A 10,644-nucleotide genomic window follows, 5' to 3' on the forward strand; every position below is an offset into this window, starting at 1 on the left:
TACAGCTGTGATTTCAGGAAATCTGTGGACTGCAGAAAGCTGGAAAAAACAGGCAGGTGAAGAATCATGCCCGATGCCTTTTCCCAAGGCATGAACTGCTTTCCTCAGGGAGAGACAAGGTGCTTCACTCTGACCCATCATTGGTTGTTTTAATACTATGTGCCTAAGAATATTAAGCTGAATATCTGAGCTTCTGTGGGAATTGCGTAAAAAATTATTTGCTTCTAACAATAAAACAAAACTTTGAAATCACAGGAAATGCCTCAAGTTTCAACACTTTCAGATAAATTTCCCAGAACACTTTCAGATAAATTTCTTTCCATTGAAAGCAACTGGAATACATCCAGTGACTCCAATGCCTAATTGTCCCTTTAGCATCTTTATCACACATATGTCCACAGTATTTTAAATAATACTGAATAGAGAAGACTCTCCCTAGAGCCTTTTACAAGTCAGAGACAAAATTCTCATTGATTGCTGCAGGTTCAAACATTGTTAATTCTGCAGGTTCAAACATTGTTAAATGTAATAGGAAGGGATTGGCTTTTTGACAATTGATTTAAAGGCAGGGAACTGGAATATGCAGGTGTTTATACTTCAGTGCTAGTTCTGGGAACCTATTATCATAACATTTTACTACATTGCTTTCTTATTACTAAGTGTGGGCAGGACTACAGTGTGTCTTAAGCGGCGTGACACTTTCCCACAAAAAATTAGCATCACTGTTTTTCTTATCTGGGAGCTTTGCCACTGTTTATTGAGCTGATTACTCCACTGAGCACCGGAGCACACTCTGTACACTGCTCTTATTGACCAAGGAGTAACATTTAAATAGGAAGTTTACTGGAATTAGTGCTTCAGTCCTGCCAACAATTTTACCAGATCTGTGAAGAGGCCACCCCATATGGATGGGCATTCTCATGAAGTCTGTATAGGTGAGGAGACCACAGAATTTCAATGTTAGCTTTATGCTAACATTGAAGAGCTTATAAGAAATAACCTCTGTTCTACTACCTACCTAGCCAAGACTGAATAACAAAGAGCAATCTGGCTAAATGAAGATTCCTTTCCTATCATTTGAGTGATAGCTTCTTACTCCTTGGGGCAGGCTACTGCCTTTTATGCTGACAGCTGTGGAGAAAAATCTCAACACAGCTGTGTATTCAAGCTCTTTGAGTACCCACAGTGGACTGAACTTTTCCTAGCACTGCATGAGACCCCTGCTGCTATGCAAGGCTTATTTTGAACTCCAGAATCTCATGTCCCAAGGAGTAAAGCACCACACACAGCAATGTCTGAATCAGCTAAAATCAGTAAGGTTAGTTGGTGTCTCTTAACCAAGGCATTGCTGTAAGGACTTCATGAGTGATATTGAAGAAGCTGATCCTTTGAGTTCACAGAAGAAACTTTGTAAGGATTTTGGAAAACATTGTAAACTCATTCATGTCCTATAAAAAGAAAAAAGAAGGAAAGAAAAAAAAAAAAAAAGAGGACTGGCTGAACACAATAGTCCCTGTAACTTAATTTGTATTCTCATTATAAAGATTTAATAACACTATACTATACTGATCCGTGGTTATAAATTGAATGGACTTTACTTGGGTCTTTCACATAAGAGAGAGAATTAGGCAAAGTTGTAAAAGCCATGTGAATTGGATGGCAGCAGCTTATATTACTATATAATGAATGCAGCCAGTACCTTATAACTTCACCATACCTCTCTACAGAGATAGCAATGCTTCAACTGAATGCATCAAAGGAAACAAAATGTATTCCAAACTAGGCAGGAAAATACTTTATGATCCTGGAAAAGAAACCTAATCCATCAAAACTCCTCCTTTGTACTATTTTATTAAACATAAAGCTGTTTACAAAGTACTTAATCATACATATTGTACAAAAGCATGGTGATTTAGAAGACACTGAGGAATTCTCAGCTAAGACAGTAACTCTCATTTGGCAAAAGAAATGGGGAATTCAAAATAAAATTTTTCAAATACCATTCTTTCAGACAGGCCACACTGTGAATTCTGTGTATTAGAAAAGCTAGCAGATACTCAAAAGCTGTATGAATTACAGAAGGGCAAACAGAAAGAGTGGACTTGTATTAGAGGGCAGATCAACAGCTTCTACCAGTTCTTACTGCAGCTGGTTAAATTGTGGCTCCTACCAGTCCTCTCCACTCCTCTGCTGCTGCATGATAAAATGGCTGTTCCTCTTCTGACCAGATTTTCACTGTGTTCATCATCTAGTATTTATGACCAAGTTCAGTAGAATTACTCCTGTTCTCTCCCAGAGACCTTGGCATAGTGGATTGGCCACCATACAACTTTCATGCTGGGGAGTATCTCTAATTTTAGAACCAAGAGATACAGGAAAACAAGCCATGAGAGAGACAATTGCACACACCTTCAGTTTGCTGTGTGTCAGTAGCTGTAAACACAAATTCATTAAACTGCTCTACTCTCTTCGCCTGTCCTCTCCATTCCGCTTCAGGCTGGGGTTCTCTCTCCTGCTTATCTCATTAAAAAAAAATTCTGTGTTTATCTGGCTTTATGAATCAGGGCACCTTTCCCAGAGGGTGGTGTTTTCCCAGGCTTGTTTACCTGTCTGAGGAATTTGCATTAAACTCTCACTCCAGTGATCTGGGAATATTATACAAAGAACAGTGTTGAAAAGAGAACTTTTTTTTCTTGGGGGGGTGGGGGTGGGAGTGTTGAGTTTTGTGAGGGTTTTATTTCTTTCGGTTTGTTTTTGGTTTTGTTTGGGTTTTTTCTTGGTTTGGTTTAGGTTACTTTTTTTTTGTGGGTTTTTTTTTTTTTGGTTGGTTTGGTTTCGTTTTTTGTTTGGGTTTTTTGTTTTTTTTTTTTTTTTTTTTTGAAGGGGGTTTGCATTTGCATTTGTATTTGCCAATATTCTAGCATACATCTCAGTATAACAGTTTTTGAAGTTTCCAGGTTTCCAGGATCTCAATCTGAAACAAGTTATCACTAATTAATATAGATAGTATAGAAACACTTAAAGGCTGAGGAGAATCCATGAGAGTTCCTGTCTCACTACCTATTACTATCTGCTGTTTTGTGAGGAAGCAAGAGATACAGCCAGTGAACTAAATCCATAGATGTACGAAGATATAAATCCTAGCAGAAGTCTGAAGCTAGAATATTAAGATATCATAATATCACAGGTAACATACATTCATAAATCTTGGAGGAAAAATTTAATATTGTTAATTTTTTCCACTGATTCTCTAAGATATACTTGCTCAGAACAAGTTCCATCTAAAATGTGAAATGGATGTCGAAATTTTGCCACAGAATCAGAGAAAAGTACAGCCTGTCTTAATTTCCAGGGCTGTCCCATGTAAACTACATAAATTCATTAGGTGATGCCCTTTTAGCTTAAAAACTTCTGAGGTATTTACCTTTAGTCTCCCACGTATACTCAGAAGTGGAAAATGGATACTTATTTCTCCCCAATTCCTCTCCTCTAATGGTGAGTTGGATTGGTACTAGAACTCAGTTAAAGTCCCCAGAGAAGACCCAAATGTTAACTGTGGCCAGGACTACAACTAATCACATCCAATCCTGTGGTAGCAGGGAGTACATAATTGCTTAGTTGCTAGAATACCCACCTGGAAGTTCTCTCGGGAAGTGAGAGATCTGAAATTCATTTCTGAGTTATCCCAAGGGAGTAAATGCACCTCTCCAGCACAGCAGTGGTGAGGCACCAAGGAATAGGGTAGCTTGGAGAAGATCACATCCCCTGGGATGTGCAGGCAGGAGTGACAAGGCTAGAAGAGCAGATTGGAGATGTCCCTGCTGCAGCCCACGTTTGAAGCTGGACCCTTGGGTTGGAGAGGCAGGGCTGGGCTTCTATCCCTGACTCCCAGTGTCACCTGTGTTCACTAGACAATCACAGTTTAATATAAAACATCTGCACATTTCAAGATTCAGCTGCATAATATCTGTTCTGATCTGACCACTCTTAATGCATCCAGCACAATAATTTTTCAGTAATATAGAAACAGGAGATGAAATGGATAAAGGCCTAAGCTATCCCCATTTAATTCAGCGGCAGAGCTCAAATTTAAGTGAGATCAGAAATCAAACTTAAATTATGAACTCAGATCCACAACATAAATTAATGGCAAAAGTGAGTTAGAATAGATCAGCTGTTGGCAGGATTTACACACCGACAAACCACTCATACTTCTGAGACATAACTCTGATTATGCAAAACTATGATCAATGAAAATGTCATGAAATGACTGGGATCATCATATTATTAATTCTAAAATGTAAAAAAAAAATTCTGAAATTGATAGATGCCGCATGCTTAAAATATTGGTAGGATGCTTAGCAAAGTGACAAAGGTTTGATTAATCCTGAAACACCAATGTCATCAGAATCCTGTTTCTTTTGTTTCACCTGTCATGTCCGACTGCAGCCATATTGTGCCACTAATGCAATGTCTGATATTTGTCCACTTCAGACCACAGAGGGAGCAGCATACCTCTGATTCTTTGTACTGTGTCACAGGTATCTTCTGTGCTGTGCAAACAGCCAAAAAAAACCAGACAGAATCCTCTTACCTGCTTTTATATTTTCTATTTAAAATAGATATGAAGAATCCTACACTCAATATTAGCACTGAATTTCATAGGGGCTGTTTTTCAAATCTGGATTCAAGCACATAAATATTTGGTGTCAGCATGTAAATCCAAGGCTCTGTATCCCAGAACCTGCTGCAGAAGCATCCTCTGTAGAGGTCACGCGACTGAGGTACTTGAGAGAGGACTTTCATAAGATGAGCATCCTTGATCACAGGACAGAGCAAAAGTGATACTCTACATGAAACTATTTTGCAGGTATGTCCTTGAAGGTCCAGGGAAGCATAAATTTAGCTGAAGCCAAGGGAAGCATCAGTTTAGGTCCTCTGTTGAAGCACGACTTGGTGCAGCATATTCCTGCATTTGAAATGAAGCTGCAGCATTGGTGCTGGAACTAAGCTGAGAACTTTGCAGTTGTCAGCACTGTGGCTGCACAAATCCTCATACAGACAGTCTAAATCTTGTTATTTAGTATAAAATAGATGAGTCAAAACCCAGGATACCTCTTTCCATATGACTGACTAACCACCAGACTCTAAAGCCAGGTTTGTATGGCTCACTGGCTTGTGAAATTGCATGCTCCAGATCCACAAGAAGGGTCTGTGAGCACTTTGTGTGTCTCGCTGCTCTGCCCTTCATCCTCTGCCAGTGTGTGGCTCGGGGGTTCACATTTCCCTGGGAGGGAGGTGGCAGATATGCATATGAATTCTTTCAGGGTGAGAAGCAAAATTAATTAAGTGCTTCCTTTACAACTGGTATAATCCCCAGGCTTTTATGTAAAAAGGTCCTTGTCCAGTCAATAACTTTCAGAAGAAAAGCTGAATCCCGCTCAGTTACTTAAGGGAATTGTTTCAAGTTTCCACTGCAGGGGGAGGAGAGCAAGTGGCAGGTCTCAAACAGACAGAAGCCCTTTTGGCAGACATTCATTGAGCACCTCAGTGTATGTCAGCTTAATATATATGTCTGACTTCCTTAGTGACCCTGAGCAGGTCTCTGCACAGTATAAGGATCTGGGGTTCCATGTGAAGTATCTGTTTCCCCAGGCCTGTCAAGGGAAATTAACTGAAACTTCTGGATTCATTCTGCACTTTGGATACAAACCAGTTAAGAACTATGGTGCCCCATTTATAAATAACTGCTGACTTTCTTCAACAGAGATATTCTTTTAGAGTATATCAAGCACAGTGATATATTTGAAAATATCAAACACTGATATTTTAGAGAATTAAAATAGAGATCATATTATATATATTACATATATTATATATATGTAATATGTTATATTGTATTATTCATGGCAATTAACATGAAGTAGTTTGCCAAATCTTCCTTTTGTGAGAGATAGGGAGAGAGAAGATTAAGCCAGATGATATGAACTGTCTGTCAGTGCCATTCTCCATGTACTGCCCACCAATGCATAGGTTAATTCAAGGAAGCAGAATATACCACACACTGATTTGTAAGTATAAAGTCATACTTGGGATATGTTTGTGAACAGCTTATATTAAAAGCAGGTAGCTTTAAATAACACTGAATACATAGTAATCAGCTTTTTGATTCAGAAAGCCAGAATCAATAATTTTCTCCTCTTTCAGCTGACTCTTAAGAGTCATTTGTCAAAGCAGACAAACCAATAAGAGAATCATGTTTTCCAAGTGAATTTGCTCTATTCACTTGGAATACATTTTCTCAACAACCCTTCATCCTCATTAACTCAAGGCATTGTTTGACAATGCAGTAAATCCAGATTAGGGATTTTAGTACCACATTCTAAAAATATCTTGGCTACAGAATAAAAAAAGCTCTCTAACATAGCCTGAACTCAATCTACTGCAAACTTGTTAAAAGCAAACCAAAGCTGGGGTTCTTGTTATTCTGTCAAGCTTTATTCAGAATCAGGTCTTGTTTGTCACTCCACTCTAACTTTGTGCCAGATCAGGTAGCATTTTGCAGCAGCTGCAACTGCCAGAAAGTCTGGATAGGGGCACAGTGTCAACATACTTTGTTTGTTGTGTGCTCTGGGTAATTCAGCATATATATGATTGTTTGCGCAAAACTAATCCATATCCTATTTGTACTGCAGAGTCACCTGGTAAAGCAGATGCCCTGTAAGAGTTATCACGGAAGTGAAACCTTATTTACCCACCAAGGGAATGGCAAGGAAACACAACAGAGTGTAAGCAAAATAGAAATTAATTATAAAACCTACAGGAGCTAAAGGATGCCAGCAACATCTTTTGTGAACACGTAAACTCAGTGAGATTGTACTTAACATAGACCTGGTGCACACACTCATAGCCACTGCCTATGGTCAGAGAAGGCTCAAGGAATTGGTCTTGCCATGTGAGGATAGCATGACTGCCTGATCCAGCATGTCTGGTACTGGACAAACCACATGCTGACTCTAAGGATCTTCTCAGAATAGCAGCCCAAGCATTTCCCCACAGGAGCCATCACTTGGAGGGCATCCTGCAAAATACCTGCATGATTTGCCCTTCACATTTGTGTATACATGTGGTGAAAAGTCCTATTTCACTAAATCTAAATTGGAAGAACAATACCCTCTTCCTCTTTTTAAAAAAAGGAGTTGGATGGAAAAAATTTTAAAAAACCACAACCACCTTTTCACAATTATACACATTTAAGTATTGACTGCACACTGGTAGTGGTAGAGGGAATATGTTTTTTTCCTTATTCTTTGTGGCAGTCTTATTTAAAATGCTTTGGAGTCTTGGTCCATTCAGTATGAAAATCCCTTTTATTTTCTCATCAGGCTTCCTACTGTTGTAGGACAATATCTCATTTCCCTCATCTTTTTTGTCCTCTCTCTCTCCCAAATACATCCTAGAACATTTCTTCTTAATAGAGAGGCCAGTGCATTGCTCCAGTATTAGTTTTTAATGTGCACAACTGGGAAAGTGCCTTAGACTGGCACACTACTGGATCTGTTCCCTTCTAGGTGAAGCAAATCAAAGTGAGACAAACTTCAGTGCCCTGCTGCTTTGGCTTCTGATCATTCTTGTATTCACAGAAAAAAGAAAAAAACCAACCAACCAAAACCTCTGCTAGAAGTCAGCTGAAGTAACCCACTCAAAGGAAATATTTTTTTTTTTCCAGTGTGCTGAATTCATTTAAAGTTAGTGGTTAAATATAAAAGATTTGTATCAGAGTTTCCACTTAATGAAAGTATTTGTGTGGATGATCTCTGTTTAGTTGCTGTTAGTAGGAATTTTGCAAGATGTAATTTTCAACAAAGCAGCAAACTACCTTATTGAGACTATTATCAAAAGTTCTTTAAATTAGGGGTGTTGACTGTGATACAACATAACTGTCATTCCTGATTTCTTATGTTTTTTTCTGTGCTAGAAGAGGAATGTCTTACTGGAGAAACTAATACATTTGTGTTCCAAGAGCACAAATTGAGTCTAACACCTGAATATCCTGTACATGTACAAAATAACTAACTATATAATCCCATCTCATGGATCTCATCTCTTTCTGTACATCTAATAATGTACAGAAATAAGAAAAGGGAGAAATCTTATGGCTTTTCTGTAATACATTTATTGTGGCATCATTAGAGGAGTCCAGACTTAATACAAGAGAGAAAGATGAGGAATTATGTAGACATCTCTTTCATATTCACAGGAATTACTCACATATGCCAGTGTGTGAGTGTTCAACCCTGACTGTCAGGTGGAGTTTGTGCCTCCACACTCCTGTCAGGACCACAGTGCTTCCTCTCCTGTGCTACCAGGGAGTCATGCTGTCAACTTGAGGCTCTGCTTAAACTGGTCCTGTTTAAGCCCCTTTAAACCTATTTAAGCCCACCATTGCCCATACTGCCCTCAGTCAGATCCTTTTCTTTGTATCCCTCCCAGGTTCTTGCATTGTCACAGCTCCAGCCTGTCACCTCTGCTTTCCCTTCTCTCTAAACAAAAAAATGCCAAGAGGCAATTTATCTACAACAGCAATGAGGTATTTAATAGCAAGTGAAATTACAGGTTCGATAAAGGTAACAATGTCAATAAATCAAATATTATTTGACAGGACACCACACAATGTTATGAAAATAAACTAGAATGCTGTAAAGTCAATAAAGTACAGAGCACAGATTAAAAATCAGCAGCTCTTGAAATACAACTAGAAACATGAAGTAATTTTTGAGTAAAGTCCTACAGGGACAATCTTTGACCCTAATTTGCATATATATTTTAATTATCTAATTAAATGAGGAGAAAAAAACCCCCAAGTCAGATGTCACTACTGTTTGCTTTTGGCACTTTTGTGAGAGGAATGGTGGAAAAAAATGCAAAAGCACAGCTTTGCTGGCATTGTTTTACATCATTTGCTTGGGTAACCATATGATTTTTGTTATGCTCAAAAGTTAAGTCATGTACTGAATCAGGAAGACTAACCAATTGTTATCCCAGGACTGGAGAAGGGGAACCAAGAGGAGGAGACTTTGACTGGGCCTGAGCCCCTGGCAAGTAAGACTTCCTGAAGTGATGGTTGCAAATAAAGGACAATAGAGCTCAGTGAGATATACACAGGGGGATAATGGATTGAAGTGGGAAGATTTCTCTGTGGTATGCTGCAGTTGAATCAGACTTGAAGAAGTAATTAATATACAGCAAATGAGATGCCTTTGTTACGTATGAGGTCAGATGAAGAATCCCTTCTGGTCTTAAAATATATTAATTTATGTATGGGGGAAAAAATTACCCTCACAAAGCTTTATCCAACCTGACAGAATCAGTGCAGTGCACATGGAATAGAAATTAATTTTCTAGTTATTATTTTAACAAGAAAATTGCAAAGCAAATCTTAACAAATTTTTAGATAACTCAAGGTTTTCCAAACTGGAAATACCAATACTTCACCTTGAAGCTTTGTATTCCTGTCTTTTCCCTTTTCCCCTCCCTTTCACCAGTGAATAAATGATTCTCAGTGATTTCACTCTATTTCTAGTTCTCTTTCTCCCACCCCCTTCTCTCTCTATTATTCTCAGGAATTCCTCATTTTTGAAAATGTTACGGAGCGGTTCTAGGAAAGCTGGGAGGCTCCAGTGTCCAGCCCCGGGCTGTTTCCCCTAGCTCACTCTGAGCAGCCCTGCCTCGCACCCGCTGCCAAAACCCACCCAGGGCAGCAGCCAGACCCCCACAGCCCCACCGACACCTCCTGCCTCCCCTCTGCACCCTCCCTGGGGTGGCTGGCAAGAGCTCAGCCCGGGAGCAACCCCTGCAACCCACCACCACCTGCACTCTTCCCCAAGGAAAAGGATCTGGAAGGTTTATGGGGCGATTCAAAGTGGCCACAGCCACAGTCAGGAAAATCTGGGCGTCTGCACTTCTCTCCTTTTTCCTGTCTTCAACGGGGTGTTATATGGCAAATGCAAATTGTCTTGAAAGGGGAAAAACAAATGAGGAACCTTGCACATGTTCATAGAGTGAAATCCAGACTGCCTGACAAAAGGACCAACAGTAAGTTAATGAGTGCTACAAACCAGGACTTAATCATGTACTCATAGGTCATTAAAAAAAAAAATCAGTGTTGTCTTCAGACAATTTGCTAATTCTCAGTGTGTAAAGTTTTCTTTAGAGTTGTCTGGCAAGCAGATAGGGGAAATGCAGACTCCTCCATTAGAGACATTTAGGAGTAGTTTTATCAACAGCTGGATTATGAATGTGTGAAAATGTCTCTCCTATCCTTCCAAATTGCTATTTAATTGGTATTTAATAAAAACCAAGACATTTAAAAGAAGAAAAGGTATCACAGAAAGAGTTTTCTTAAACTGGCACAATCTGGCATTGAGGAATTTGGAAGGTGTTTTATATGGATTTTTGTGGGTTTTTAAGTATACTACATTAATTTTCAGTCTGCACTTACAGACTGAAGCAGAGTGAAGATAAAACAATTAAGTTCATTTGCTCTCTGAATTGTGATACTCTTGGCCTTTCATTGATTTAAAGGTATGTTGATCATATCTTATGCTTTGATAGCACCTGCCAATCCAAGATCTCAAATGCTTT

Source organism: Melospiza melodia, chromosome 4 (assembly GCF_035770615.1).
Source record: "Melospiza melodia melodia isolate bMelMel2 chromosome 4, bMelMel2.pri, whole genome shotgun sequence".
Taxonomy (NCBI): domain Eukaryota; kingdom Metazoa; phylum Chordata; class Aves; order Passeriformes; family Passerellidae; genus Melospiza; species Melospiza melodia.